The sequence below is a fragment of the Vombatus ursinus genome, unplaced genomic scaffold (assembly GCF_900497805.2).
Source record: "Vombatus ursinus unplaced genomic scaffold, bare-nosed wombat genome assembly UNPS02014779.1, whole genome shotgun sequence".
In the NCBI taxonomy this organism is placed as follows: Eukaryota; Metazoa; Chordata; class Mammalia; order Diprotodontia; family Vombatidae; genus Vombatus; species Vombatus ursinus.
Window position 1 is genome coordinate 8,969,588 of NW_020954557.1, and position 14,285 is coordinate 8,983,872.

At 38.6% G+C, this 14,285-nt stretch overlaps 1 protein-coding gene across 4 annotated transcripts in view; it reads right to left on the reverse strand.

The window, feature by feature from the left end:
- Positions 1-14,285, reverse strand: part of LOC114045696 (formin-like protein 2) — a 371,038-nt gene that overhangs the window by 169,945 nt on the left and 186,808 nt on the right. The window lies entirely within an intron of this gene.

Consider the following 14,285-nt stretch of genomic DNA (forward strand, 5'->3'; position numbering starts at 1 on the left):
GCTTGAAAATTATTGCAAGCATATGCTATAATTTGCACAGGAAGACTTGCTCACCACATACTGGCTCATATCACCACAGGTCATGTCCCTCTTTTGCCCTAACCCATATTCCAAAATTATTCATCTTTGCCTCTTGCTATCAAGAAAAAAAAACGGACATGGTTTCCACTTCACATTTTCCAGATTAATAATTATCAAATCTAGATCTCAATTACTATATTATTATCATAACAAAAATTACTGAAAATTGACAAGCTCATCAAAAAGATGTTATAATTAAGTACAATTCTATTCTATCCAAAGCAACACACTAATATTGGTACAACTCTTCTCTACTCTGACACTGCCACCACCCTGATACAGGCCCTCATCATTTCACATCTGGACTACTGAAATAGCCTTCTGGCTGTCTTCTCTACCTCAAATTTCTACCCATTCCAGTCCATCCACTCAGCTATCAAAATGATCTCTCTAAAGTGCAGGTCTGACTATGTCACAAACACTACCCTTCATATAATCAATTCTAGTGTCTCCCTATTTCCCCAGGATCAAATGTAAAATCTTGTTTGGTTTTTAAAGCCCTTCACAATTTGGCCCATCCCAACTTTTCCAGTCTTCTTACAATTTACTCCTTCCCCCAATGCACTCTGTAATCTAGTAACACTGACCTCCTTGCTGCTCCTCAAACAAGAAATTCCATCTCTCATTTGCATTGTCTGTTCCTCATGCCTAGAATTCTCTCCCTCTCTCCTCATCTCCAGCTCCTGACTTCCCTTATCTTTCTCTCACTCCAGCTAAAGTCCTCTCTTCTGCAAGAAATCTTTCCCATCTTCTTAAATCTTAGTGCCTTGCTTCTGAAATTATCTCCAATTTTTTCGTGTGTGTGTGTGTGTGTGTGTGTGTGTGTGTGTGTGAAAGGGGGGGGGGAGGCATTGTTTGTACATAGTTGTTTGTTCGTCCCCATCACTACACTCTGAGCTCCTTTAGGACAGGGAAGGCTTTTCCCTTTGTAGACCCAAGGATTAGCACAGTGCCTAGCACATAGTAGGTACCTAATAAATACTTGTTAAATTGACCTGGTACATTTTAAAGCTTTATTCATCTCCACAATTAGTTGGGCTGGAAACAGGGATGTGCTGGACCTAGCTTGGACCAGGTTTGTCAATTGTTAAAATTTTTAATGTATTCACACCTCAAAAATTAGCAAACATTGCGAATCAGACCTTGATTTTTTGTTTTCTTGATTATCTAGACTTAAGAAAGTGGTAGAAAAATATTAATGATGCAGATTAAAACTAAAAGTTCATCACGTATACACTCTCCCCCCCAAAAAAATCCAGTTGTTAAATATTTACCTGCACACTCCCGGCTAGGGGATACTGTACTGTGAGAACTACAAAGTCTGTGTTGATGAACAAATGCAACTAGAAGAGAAGCAAGGATAGAGCTGAGCAGAAAACAACGTATGACCATTGTGGCTTCTGAATTCTTTTCTTAGCTCTGCTTGCTCACTTTACCATCTTAACACTCAAAGCAGACAGAATGCCAGAGATGGACAAGACCCTTGAGATCTCATTTAACCCCTTCATTTTGTGGGGATGGACACGTGTCCAAAGCAGTTAAGGGACTTAACAGAGGTCACAGTATGCTAGAGTCAGAAAGGACTAAAGTTCAGCTCTCTTGCTGCCCCAGCCTCCATGGGGCCTCATAGTTAATTTTTTTCTGTTTCCTACTTTTTCCAACTCTAACCTACAGCTGAGCATTTTGATCCTTACTTCCCATTGGTAAGAGGGATTAAAAAGCTAAAATTCACCACCTGCTTTGTTGTGTAACACGTAATGGATGTTGTTGGAAGAGCTACTGTTTCCAGCACCCTACTGTTAGAAATCAGCAAATGAATGGAAGCTGATACTTCTGATCCCAATTGAAGGGTGTGGTTCACTGGCCTCTTGGGAACGCTATTAAGACTCCCTCCTCAATTAAAAACAACAACAACAACAACAAAACTCCCCATACAATTTCACCTGCAATTTACCATAGGGACCACAAATGGTTTATCACTGGCAGTGCTGGACTGATAACACTATTATTATGTAATATGTAATTATGTAATTAAATGAGATTATATATGTAAAGCATTTTGCAAACCTTAAAGTACTACATAAGTGTTAGCTATTAATATTATCTTTTAATAATCCTGGCTGTGCTTTAAATAGACAAACCAATAAGCTGCGAACAGAAGTGTTAACAGAAGTATCATTGACTAATTTGTTAGTGGTTGACGGCTGTATCAGCCCACACTTCAGCATTATAGTATAAAGCTTTCCTTTGGCTTTTCTTCCTTGACATTAGTGGTCACAAAAAGCATTTTCTAAAATACCGATGCCATCTGTCCAACCCAATCCAAAACCTATCATCAGGGGGCAGCTAGGTGGTGTAGTGGGTAGAGCACTGGCCCTTAAGTCAGGAGGACCTGAGTTCAAATCCGGCCTCAGACCAAACACTTGACGCTTACTAGCTGTGTGACCCTGGGCAAGTCACTTAACCCCAATTGCCTAAGAAAACAAAAAACAAAAAACAAAAACAAAAAACCCATCATCAAAAGCTGAGTTTGTTTCTCCTCTCTCTCAGAGTAGGCTACTCAGCACCATGACTATTTTATTTTCTCCAACCTTCAATAGATTTGATCCCATTCATTCAACAACCAATTATTAAACTCCTATAATGTGCAAAGATAATACATTGCTCACTGTTCTGTTTATATATAGGATCTCCCCAGTGAGATCATAAATTATTTAAGTGCTCAAAATCACAGATTTATAGTCCAAGAGGACCTCAGAGCAGGGGTTCTTAATCTTTTGTGTATGTCACACTCTCTCCCCCCTTGTTAGTCTGGTGAAACCTATGGGCTCCTCAGAATAATGTTTTTAAATTCATAAAATAAAATATAAAATATTTTATTAATCATGAAGGAAACCAATTAGATTGAAATAGTTATAAAAAAAATTTTAAGTTCCTAGATCCCAGGTGCTTTAAAATAGTTTAACCTCATCCTTTTACAGAGTAGGAAAATGAGACTCAGAGAAGGAATGAGACTTGGCCAAGGTCATGTGGTATTGAATGGAGAAACCAGGTCTCCTCAACTGCAGGCCCAGTGCTCTTTGAACTCCACTACATTGCTTCTATGGAGGGGCCCCCTGAACTTGTTTTCTAGAGTCATGTCTTTCAGTCAGCACCTCCAAAGCACTCCATCTTCCTTTTTCCCCCCATCACAGCAGCTAGTACAGTAGGTACTTAATAAAAACTTGCTCAATTAAACTGCTTAAAAATAAACTGTCGAACACTAGCAAAGCAAAAACCTTTTTTTTAATACTTGGTCCAGACAGTTGACAGATTTTGTGAATATAATGTGAAATATAATTTTCTCAACCAACTAATTGTTTTCCTGCGGGACTTCAACCCTTAGACACTTAGTGATAAAAAGAAGCCCCTTGTTTGTCTTCTTGCTTGATGCATGAAAGGGTTCAGCCTTTGTGGTCTGCATCCATCCTGTGCTAAGATCCACAGGAAATCAAGTGAATGTCACTTAAGTCACCCCCGTGTTTTATGTTTTCCCTCCTAGAATGTTCTTTCCACTGACCAAAACCCTACAAAAGTGCATGTTCTGTCACTGGCCTAGAGACAAGGAAGGATGGTCTCATTTGTACTGTAGGGGCCATCAAAGGGCAACAGGAAATAACCACAGTAAAGAACAAAAAAACAAACTCTTGTCCAGGGTGAGTGCACACCTATATTTGCAGGCAGCCAGCTTCTCAGAAGCAAGCCCTGAGCTATGAATCCTTCAGTTCCAAGCGCCAGGTTTGGCAGGGTTTAAAGGGGGGTGGGGGTCAGCTCCCACCATAGCCAATCACTTTGCTTCTCAGTTGGCCAAACCCAGGCAGTGGGCCGTGGGGACATGACCCTGGGCTGCTGAAGTCGGTCCACCCACTAGATGCACTCGGCCTGGAAACACTTGTTCTGTTTTCAACAAAACAGTATTAGTTGTGCCTCTCTGAGAGAGTTCTATGTATTTGGAGAGATGACAAAAATACTTCAGTGGCCATTTAATTTCTGAATTCTGATAACCCTCCACTCCTTCATTCCCCCATCCCTGCTCAAGGAGAGAGGCAACATACCCAAACTAAGTGATCATATTGCCAGGCAAGCAAAGCATGAAGTCCTATAGCAGTCTAAAGTAATACCAAACAACTCAACCATGTCCCACCTTCAAAAGTTCTGAACTACCTACCTAATCTAGGCCAAATTCATCAGTCTGACAGATGAAAATCCTCCAAAATTCAGCTTCAATCTACCTCATCTAACTTTCCAGCCTCCCCTCCCCTCCAGACCCTCTATGATCTGGCCAAGCCAGACCCTTCAAATGTTATAAACATACCATGTGCTAAAGAGGTGAAATGACTTTTGCCCATGGTCATATAACTTTTAAGTGGCTGAGATGGGACTTGAATCCATTGCTCTTTCCACTAAGTTATTCTGCCTTCTTTTGATATTTCTCTGCCCTTGAATGAAATAAAGCATTTATTGTTTACTATGTGCAAAGCACTGTGCTAAGTGCAGGTGGATACAATTAGAAAAGACAGTCCTTGATCTCAAGGAGCTCACATTCTGATGGGTGATTCAACACATGGAAAGTTTCAACAGCAAGTCAGATAGAAAGGCCCCATGGTCTTCATAGCACACTAACAAAACAGATGATAATGCCTCTTCTTTAATGTCACTTCCACTGATAAAATCCTCTAAGTTTTGATGCTGAACCATTTGACAGTGCCAAGGACATCCACGTAAAGGACTTTCTTTTCTGGGTCTTCAGAAGCTGTAGCTGTAGCATCTGCAGGATGAGGTACCTGGCTGCACCTCCATAAGGGTTGTTTCCCTCATCTCCTCACAGAATCTATTACTGCTGTTTGTGCATATCACATGTTTATCCACGCCTTATCTACCTCTATAAACTGTCCTGTTAATCTTTGAATCATCCGTTAAAAAGAGAAGGGGAAAAAACTGCCTTTATATCTTATCATTCTATATTCTTGTAGAGAGATACTATACCCAACAGTAAGAAGAAAAATATCAACAGCAGAAATGGGCAGTATTTCATGACAAAATTATCAGGCATTAAAAACCTAAGGCCTCAAATGTTAATACACAAATGTGTAAAATATCAGTAATAAACAAGGTGAATTAGAATTGTAGAGATATCAAACTCATGGGTGGCCCTCTGGTCAGCAAAACTCTTGAGTGCCTGGGAAACCAGATTATGATGTAACTGAGAAATGTTTAACAAAATAAATAAAAAGACAACACAACATAGATTAACATTATTAACATTATTTGTGCTTTCCTAAATTTCTGTTTAGAGTTTGATACCACTAAGTTAGAGAATCTAATGCAAGTAGGTAAATTTGACATTGTTAAAACTGACACAGTGAGATGAGACTCATGATTGCAATACAGCTGCAGAAGGAGCATTGAGAAGCATTATATATTAAAAAGAAATAGTCAAATGAGGAAATTCAGAAATCTGAGGACGGCAGCACAGCAAAAAGCATTTGGGTGAAGATCAATCAATCAAAACAGAAGCAATACTGTCATGGTAGTAGTCTGAATACCTATACAGAAGGAGGATACAGGTGAGAAGTTTAGAAAACATCACAAGCCAGGTATGAAGACATGACATAATAGTATTCAGGGCTTCCAATTATCTGAACATCTGCTAAGTTCTGTCTCTGACCAAAGCAGAGCAGCTAATAAATTATTGGCTTACTTTGCTGATAATTTCAACCTTCAAAAGGCAAACAGCAAAGAAAACTGCTATTTTTGACCTGATTGATAAACAAGGAGGAAATGATAGCTGAAGTAGAAACAATGGGAACCTTGGGGGGAAATGGACACTATCTTAGAACTCGTGACAGAGAAAAAGCAAAGCAGACATAACCTGGCATGAATGCTAGATTTGAAATAGAATATTTCAAAGGGTTCAGAGGAAGGATAGGATTCCATGGACTAAGTTTTACAAAATTCAGGCCAAGAGTGATGGGAAATTCTCAAGAAGAAAATTATGAAGACAAAAACAAGCAATTCCAATAAGAAATGGGGAAGCTGTCTAAAGACTGATGTAAAAAAACTTACCAACCAACTTAGATTTTGAAAGACATATACAGAAAAATTTAAGCAAAAGCAGGTAATGAAGAATGAATACAAAAATTTCATTTGATCCAGTAAGAGGTATGAGTACAGAAACACTAGTATAATGTTATAGGGTAGTCCAACCATTCAGAATATCTATTTGGAATTCTGCAATGGAAAGTGATTAATCTGTTCATATAGATTGACCCAGTGCTTCTTTCTATGGTTGAGCAAAAAGAACAAGCCTGAACTGTTCACAGTGGAATAGGATATTAGAGGGATAAAACTGGCCCCAGCCTTCTCTGTTCAGAGCCCCTCTTATGAGAATATCCTCAGCACGGCACACAGGGAAGAATTAAGTGCCCTTAGAATAAAAACAAAAGTAACGGTATTATTAAGAAAATGGATGGGGAAAAGGAGGGAGGTGGAAGAGCATTTTAAAAGAAAAAAAAAGAAATTTGTCATTTATTATCAACCTATCCAGTCCTAGGCCATCCCATCTCTTCCACTGACCTTATTGTTTTCAGGAAGATATTTTATGCCAACCCTAAACTTAAAACTTAAGTCAGTATGTGAAAAATACATATAAGAGCTTATTAATAAAGCTAATCTAGATTCTTCATATTTATAGAATCACTGATAAAATGAGAACCAAAGAGGACCTTAGAGGTTATCTTGCTTTAACCCCTTTATAGCAGAGATGAAGCAATTGAGGCCAACAGTTTATATGACTTGCTTAAACTCCCATGGGGAGTTAGTAGGAAGAGGTAAATATATTTGCAGTAGGTATGATTTGTAGCTACCATAAAAGACCAACGAATCTTCTTCTAAACATTTGCCACAAACAAAAATATCACCAGTATATGTAGAAGCATCATCAATTACATGTGTAAAAGTAGACAGATTCTTCTTTATGAAGTCTGTAAATGCAGAGTAATTTTCTGTAATTTGCTGAAGGAGGGCTCCAAATCAAAATCTTTAAGCCTAAACACTTAAAAGGCACACTCATGTTTCAAGCACAAACAATACTTGGATGCAACCAAGTCATATGATTCAGCAGCTTAGACTTAGAGGAAATTTAATCTCTACAAACCAGAAGAGTATTAGGCTTATATTCTCTTTACAAGTAAATAGCTCTTTCTTGAAACCTAGCAGATAACTAAATTTGAGTTTCCATGTCTCTGAAAGAAGAATTCCCTTCTAAATTAACATTTATTTTCTTAATAAACTCTTCGAATGCAATTACTCTTTGTATATTTTCATTTTAATTCGTAACTATTAGACAGGAAACCAAATGGCACCTATTCAAACCCAGAGGAGTGAATTAGAAGACTTCTTAAGTTCTCAGTCATCCTCTTGATATTTTTTTTTTGCTCATGCTGCAAGCAAGTAAATTTGATGTCTTATAACATCACCAACTTGTGACGCCTCTTGTAAGCAAACTATGGGGCTATATAAACCAAGAAGTCACTATCATGTTCAGTTTTGTGAAAAATAAAAGATCTAAATACTTACATTTCCGTAAAACCTCATTAATTTGGAAACCACTTAGTCAAAATCTGCATTTCAATTAGGGCACTGTCAGATAAGCCAGAGTCAGAGTTAAGTGTAGCTCAGGATGTGAGCAAGAAAGGAGAAAAAAATAAGGTAGCCCTACATTTCTGAGATTCTTATAAATGTATTGAGTAGATAAGAATGACTCATAAATAGCACATAATACTAGGATGATATTTACCTCTGTACCATTAGTGAGTTCTCAAGTACTGTGTAAACAATCTCGGAAGTAACAAGTGCTGGGGGCAGCTAGGTGGCACAGTGGATAGAGCATTGGCCCTGGAGTCAGGAAGACCTGAGTTCAAATCCAGCCTCAGAAATATAACACTCACTAGCTGTGTGACCCTGGGCAAGTCACTTAACCCCATTGTCTAGCCAAAAAAAAAAAAAAAGGAAGAAGTGTTTTCTACTTTACAGTGAAGTGGAATAAACTTTTTTTCAAGAACTTTTAAGAGTCTTTCAGTAGCAATTCGAATACTGAATTGCAATTAATGTACTGGATGATTATCTACTTACAGGAGTAAAATTAAGCAAAAAAAGCAGCCACTGAATGCAGCTTACTAGTTTTAAAAATGTGTTTTTTAAAAGTGGGGAAAACACTAACACCATTCTGCAATTCTTTTAAAATATTTTACCATTCTGACTTTTCATTAATTCTTATAGGATTTCACCTGACCCCTCTGCTACTATTTATTTCCCAATCAGTAAAGTTTTCACTTCTTTCTTCATTCAACATGCATTTAATATTAAACAATACTGTACTTTCTTCCTAAGTAACTCAGTTGCTGGCCAGTTTTCTCAAATCCAACATCAATCTCTCTTCAGAAGAAAAAAAATTATACAAAGATTTCCTTCTCACAAAGTCCCCAAAGAACCAGTCATGTGACAAAGAAGGGGGTGGGGAGGAGATGTGTTCTACTGGCTCAGCAAAATTCATTCTCTTAAGGAAAAAGAACAAAGATGTTTTTGCCTAACCTTACATGACCAGTCACAGCATAGAAATAACTGTGGTTTTAAAAAGTGGATATTAGCGTATATGATATAGGAATGGGCAGAGTACGCCTCTGACATATAATCTCTGGGTCACTGTTTCCACAATAATAACATCACAAGAGAGAATGAATAGACTGGTTTCACCTTACAAGAGCTTGGCCTCTTTAAGGAAGGAGCTGAGATAGAGACAAAAATATAGAGATAAAGTTCAGGGGAAGAGGAGGTGGAAGAGAAAAAGGAGGAAGAAGAGAAGGAAGAAGAGGAAGAAGAGAAAGAGGGGGGAGACCAGCATGAGAGCAGTATGATTTTGATTGTCTTAGCTGTTATCTATTACAATCTTGGAAATTAAAGCTACATGCAAAAAAAAACCCAAAACAAAAACAAAATGTGGTTAAAACATATTCTCTAAAGTGGTTCTTTTACTTCCGAATCTGAGTCTCTGACCATGTCACTCATCTATATGTAGTTCTCTACAAAGAATGAAGTCCTTAGAGTGACAATTTCTCACAAGTCTGAACCAAAGCACGCATGTGCGCACGCCCACACACACACACACACACACACACACACACACACACCTGTGCAGCAAAGGTAAGTTAGCTGCAGTCAGTGATCCAGTGATGTGATCAGCCTCACTGGTTTCTTTGATCACCACATCACAGAGGTCCACCCTAAAATAGGCTTTCAATCAAAGCAAATAGGACAGAAGCCAGAAAACACTGTTTATGCCTTTGCCTTCCTCAGCCTGCCAGTCAAAACAGTGCAGCCCTCTGACATGAATCCAGATAGGCACAAACTATAGCTTTCAACGAACTCTGATCCTGTCTGTGATCATTTGCAAAAGTATCCCATCACTTCATTAGATAGTTTATATGGTCACATACATTTGCAGTACCTTCATATCTTTAAACTGATATATAAGCTTACGTACCATGGATCTGGAACGTGACAACGAACTTTAGTTCCGCATTTTTTTTTTAAAACTACCTCATAAAAACTAGGAAGGAGTTGTTGAGGTATTTGTGTTTTTACAAACCTCACTAATACAGAAAATTGTTCTACATCGCTTTATCCAGTGAAAGGTATAGTGTGAAAATTTGCTCTTTTTTGTCTCTTTTTTCTTTAACAGTATATGGTCCATTATCAATGTCTTTTCCAGGCACCCCAAGACCATTGTATCTCATACGAGCTGGAACATTTTGATCATGTCCCAGGTAAGGCACCAGGCAACAACGGTATGTTACCAATATGTATCTCACAGCAGGGGGCATAAGATTGTACTTCAGAGGCGGTTTAATATACTCCTTCAAAAGACTTTTTTTTTTTTTTAAGATTTTGTCTTTCTATCTCCCCAAGAGGATACTTGTAAGCCCAATCCCATCACTCATGGGCACAGAAGCCTTGATTTGATCTGTTTTTAACCTGGTTTGGTTCTGCCTTCCTTAGGCATCCTGTAAGGACTACACCATGATGGTGTTGGGCTTAGTGAATCAGCTTAGCCCACTGCATCTCAGAACTCTAGAGCTCACCCAGTCACCAAACTCAGCATCTCTAGCAGCAGTCTTACAGGCATGGGCCACATTGGGTCTAGAATTTTTTTTAAAGAAATCTTGATAAACATACCTGATGAAACACAAAATCTAAGTAGGATACAACTAGAATCTTTTTTGCATCATGTCCCATTATTTCATACAAAAATATCACTAATCTAATAAAGTACTCTCACTCCTTTGGCAGTTATAGAAATTTTCTTCAGCCATCAGTGAGATCAACCTAATGAATTCCTACACCAATTTTTCATTGGAGACTACAGAAAACGGACGGTTAGTTTTGGACAGTCTTATGTTCCATGAAGCACTCTTGAACTCTTTCTGATGTTAGCTCAGCAGAATCGAATGAACATAGAAAACTATGTTTGCAAGACAGAAGAAATGCCTCTTATAAAACAGAGGCACATTTCTGGAATTGTTTTGAGCAGATATCTTGCAAATTGATAAAAATAAAAGTTAAAGCTATCACACAGCTTCATAAATTAGATTCACTGGTTTAAAAAACAAAATCAATTTGAGGTACATTCATTAAATAAATTACTGTTAACGAAGCAATCTTTAGAGCACATATCAGGTTCCCTTTACAGAACCAAAAACCAAACAAAACTGTAAGTCCAGTTCCTAGAAAAAAAGTTAGGAAAAAAAGTCTTTGCCCTAATGTATTAAACTGAAGAATGCACATTAAGGATGACCAGTTGGGCTCTTGGACTGCTAAGAACAGCAGAAACATCCTGCTGGCGTGTAACAATTGTCCATGAAGTGGTTCACTTGAACAAAGCTGTCACGTAGTTGGAGAGAAGACCATATCCTGCCACCTGGACTTGGATCTGGACACAGAGAGGAAAAGTTAGTAGGATACAGGCTGGTGTCTTCTACCACACTCTTTCTATAAGTCAGGAATACATTTTTATGATATAAAGCATATGGAAATGTAAAGGGGGGAAAAAGTCCAAAAGAGAAAAGACTGCAATTAGAACAGCTCCCTGTGGAGCACCCTGTGAGCCTTTACTGCATAACATGCATCAGAAACATGATGAATTTAGTATACAGTCAATCTCACTATTACCCAGTGCATCTTCTAGGTGAGATAATAACAACAGCTGGATCGCCCAGACCCCTTCAGGAAGCTGAGTGGTAAGAAGACCTGCCTCTAGGGAGGCCTTCCTCCCTGACCTTCCTTCTTCCTCACCAATTCCCCCTTCTGAGGGAGCTGGGCCAGATCCAATGGGGCTTCAGGTTAGGAAGAACAACATGACTGCTTATATAACATCACCTTAACTAGTTTAAGGTCACAAATTCTAAGCCTTCTTATATGACAGAGGACTAACAAGACTTAGCATTTGCTCTGCCATTGAATCCTAAAGTCCTCTAAGACTTAGTATCTTCGCTGACTCTTTACCCGCCAGACCCCTGGGCACTGTCTTCTAACCTAATGATATATTCTAAAGATCCCTCTGCCATGCCATCATCTTTTCTACGTAGAACACTCAGGGCTTCTGGGCCTTTCAATTCACTCTACAATTTAACTTTCTTTTTTGTATCATCTTCCCCAATTAAAATACAAATTCCTTGAAAACAGGGACTCTTTTTCTATTTATATTCCCTGCACTTATCATAGTACTTGGCATATAGTAAGCATTTACTAAATGCTTTAATTCATTCATTCATTACAAACTGTTTTACATATATTATCTCATTTCAGTCAGTTGACTTGCATTTATTAAGTGCTACTGTAATGCTAGTGTCTGGAAGTGCTGAGATTAAAATGACTTGCCCAAGGTCACGCTGTCAGTATGTGTCAAAAGTGGGCTTGAAGCCAGGTATTCCTGACTCCTTATCCAAACTCCATCTCTCCACATTGCCTCTTTTGTGTAATTAAGATCTGTAATTTAGAAAATAAACATGTCAAATTAAAACAGAGGACAGGAATCAAAGTGGAGCACCATTGGTCCTATCACATATAGGCATACTAGCCATTTCACATTGGGTGGGATGAGTAGGGTGGAGCGAAATGCAACCTCACAGCAGAAATAGTTGACTCATTTTGGGAAGAATGACACACATTCCAGATTCTGACTTTTTAGATTTAGCCACTATTGAAAAAAACAAAACAAAACAAAACAGGACTTTGATGAGAACAAAATAAATACTCTCGAACTTAAAATTAGATTTAAATTTGCCAATCTCAAAGCTTTCCACCTAGAGAGCCTTAAGTTCCCATGAGTTAGAGGAGTGGGGGATGCGGAGGGAAGGAGTGGCCTGGAAAACCCATACTGTCAGCCAATATTTAGAAAATGGTGAAAGGAGATCAGCTTGCCTTCTCAAGCACATCAGTCAGAGTGTACCCTACATAATGGAGTTCACTCCTCCACTCCTAGTATCCCCACCCCGGAATACTTGGCCTAGGGGGGGAAAATGTCAGTGGGAGTGAGGTAGGGTGGAGGAGGGGTTACAAAAAGGCTGGAGGAACCAGCCAGTCACCTCAATTCAAAAGTCCTCCAAGGGACAGCTCAGATTCTCTCACATGTATATGACCAGCTAAATCATGTGCCTTGATGCATAAGAAGAAATCAAACTAATACATCTCTTAGTCTTTTTTTCCTTTTTTGGGGGGGAGGGGCAGGGTTGGGGACCAATTTAACAACTTATTCTCTTAGTGGTGCTTAAGAATATAATATTTATCTCACTTTTCATTTTATCTCTGAGTATTGACTATAATAACATGTTATCTGTCTTCAGGGTTATCCCCCTCCCTCACCTAACTTGTTTTACAGTGTAGTCAGCACTGCTTGATTCACATTTGGGTGCTTTGTAATAGTGGATGAATCCTTAAAAAATTAAATCTAACATTGCTTCATAAGTCAATTTTGTAAATACCAGCCCTGTGAAAGTGAAAGCAGACAAGGGCTCTTCTGGCCGGAGGGATCCTGGGACTGAAATTCAGACAAACTCTTTAGCGGATCCAGGTTTATTTTTTGGCAATATAATATACCTCAATCTTTCCAGAAACCAGTATTGGGAAAGCCAAACATCAAATTCCCAAAATAACAAAAACAGGAACTTGAAACTGAATGTACTAATAGCTATTTATCTGTCTCTTCATTTCCACAGATATACATACTCTGAACTTCCTGCAGAATAAAGTTTGAACTCCTTAATCAGGCAAATTCCTCCATGACCTGGCCCCAACTTAACTTACCAAGCTGATTTCATACCATCTTCATTCATACAACTTATGCTCCAGTCACACTGTTCTATATTCCTTATACATATACTAGGTTCTCCGACTTATTTGTTTTCACTCATATTTTTCCTTATATCTGGAATGTGCTCTTACCTCTATTCCCCCATCCCATATCTACCTATTGACATTCTACTTATCTTTCAAGGCCCAGCTTAATCTCATCCATAAAGCCTTCCTCAATCTCCCCTTAACACCTTTCCTCACTATCAGTCAGTCAATAAACATTTATTAAATGCTTACTATGTAGGCTTTATTAAGCAGGCACTGTGCTGGGGTTACCCCCCCCCAAAAAAGGCAAAAGATAGTCCCTGCCTTCAAGGAGCTTAAAATCTAATGAGGAAGACAACAAGCAGACAAATAGGTAAAAATAAGCTATATAAAGGATAAACAGATACTAAAGGGGAGACGTTAGAATTGAGAGGTTGAGAAAGGCTTCCTGTAAATGATTGTTTTATAAATTGGAACTTAAAGGAAGCCAGTAGGCAGAGATAAGGAGGGAGAACATTCTGAGCATAGTAAATAACCAAAGAAAATGTCCAGAGCTGAAAGATGAAGTATCTTGTTCATGGAATAGCCAGGAGGCCAGTGTCACTGGATCAAAAACTATATGTTGAGAAGTAAGGTATGAGAAGACTGGAAAATTAGGAAGGGGTCAGGTTATGATGGGCTTTGAATGCCAAGCTGAGGATTTTTTTATTTGATCCCAGAGTTAGGGAGCCATTGGAGTTTATTGAATGGGTGTGTGTGTGTGTGTGTGTGTG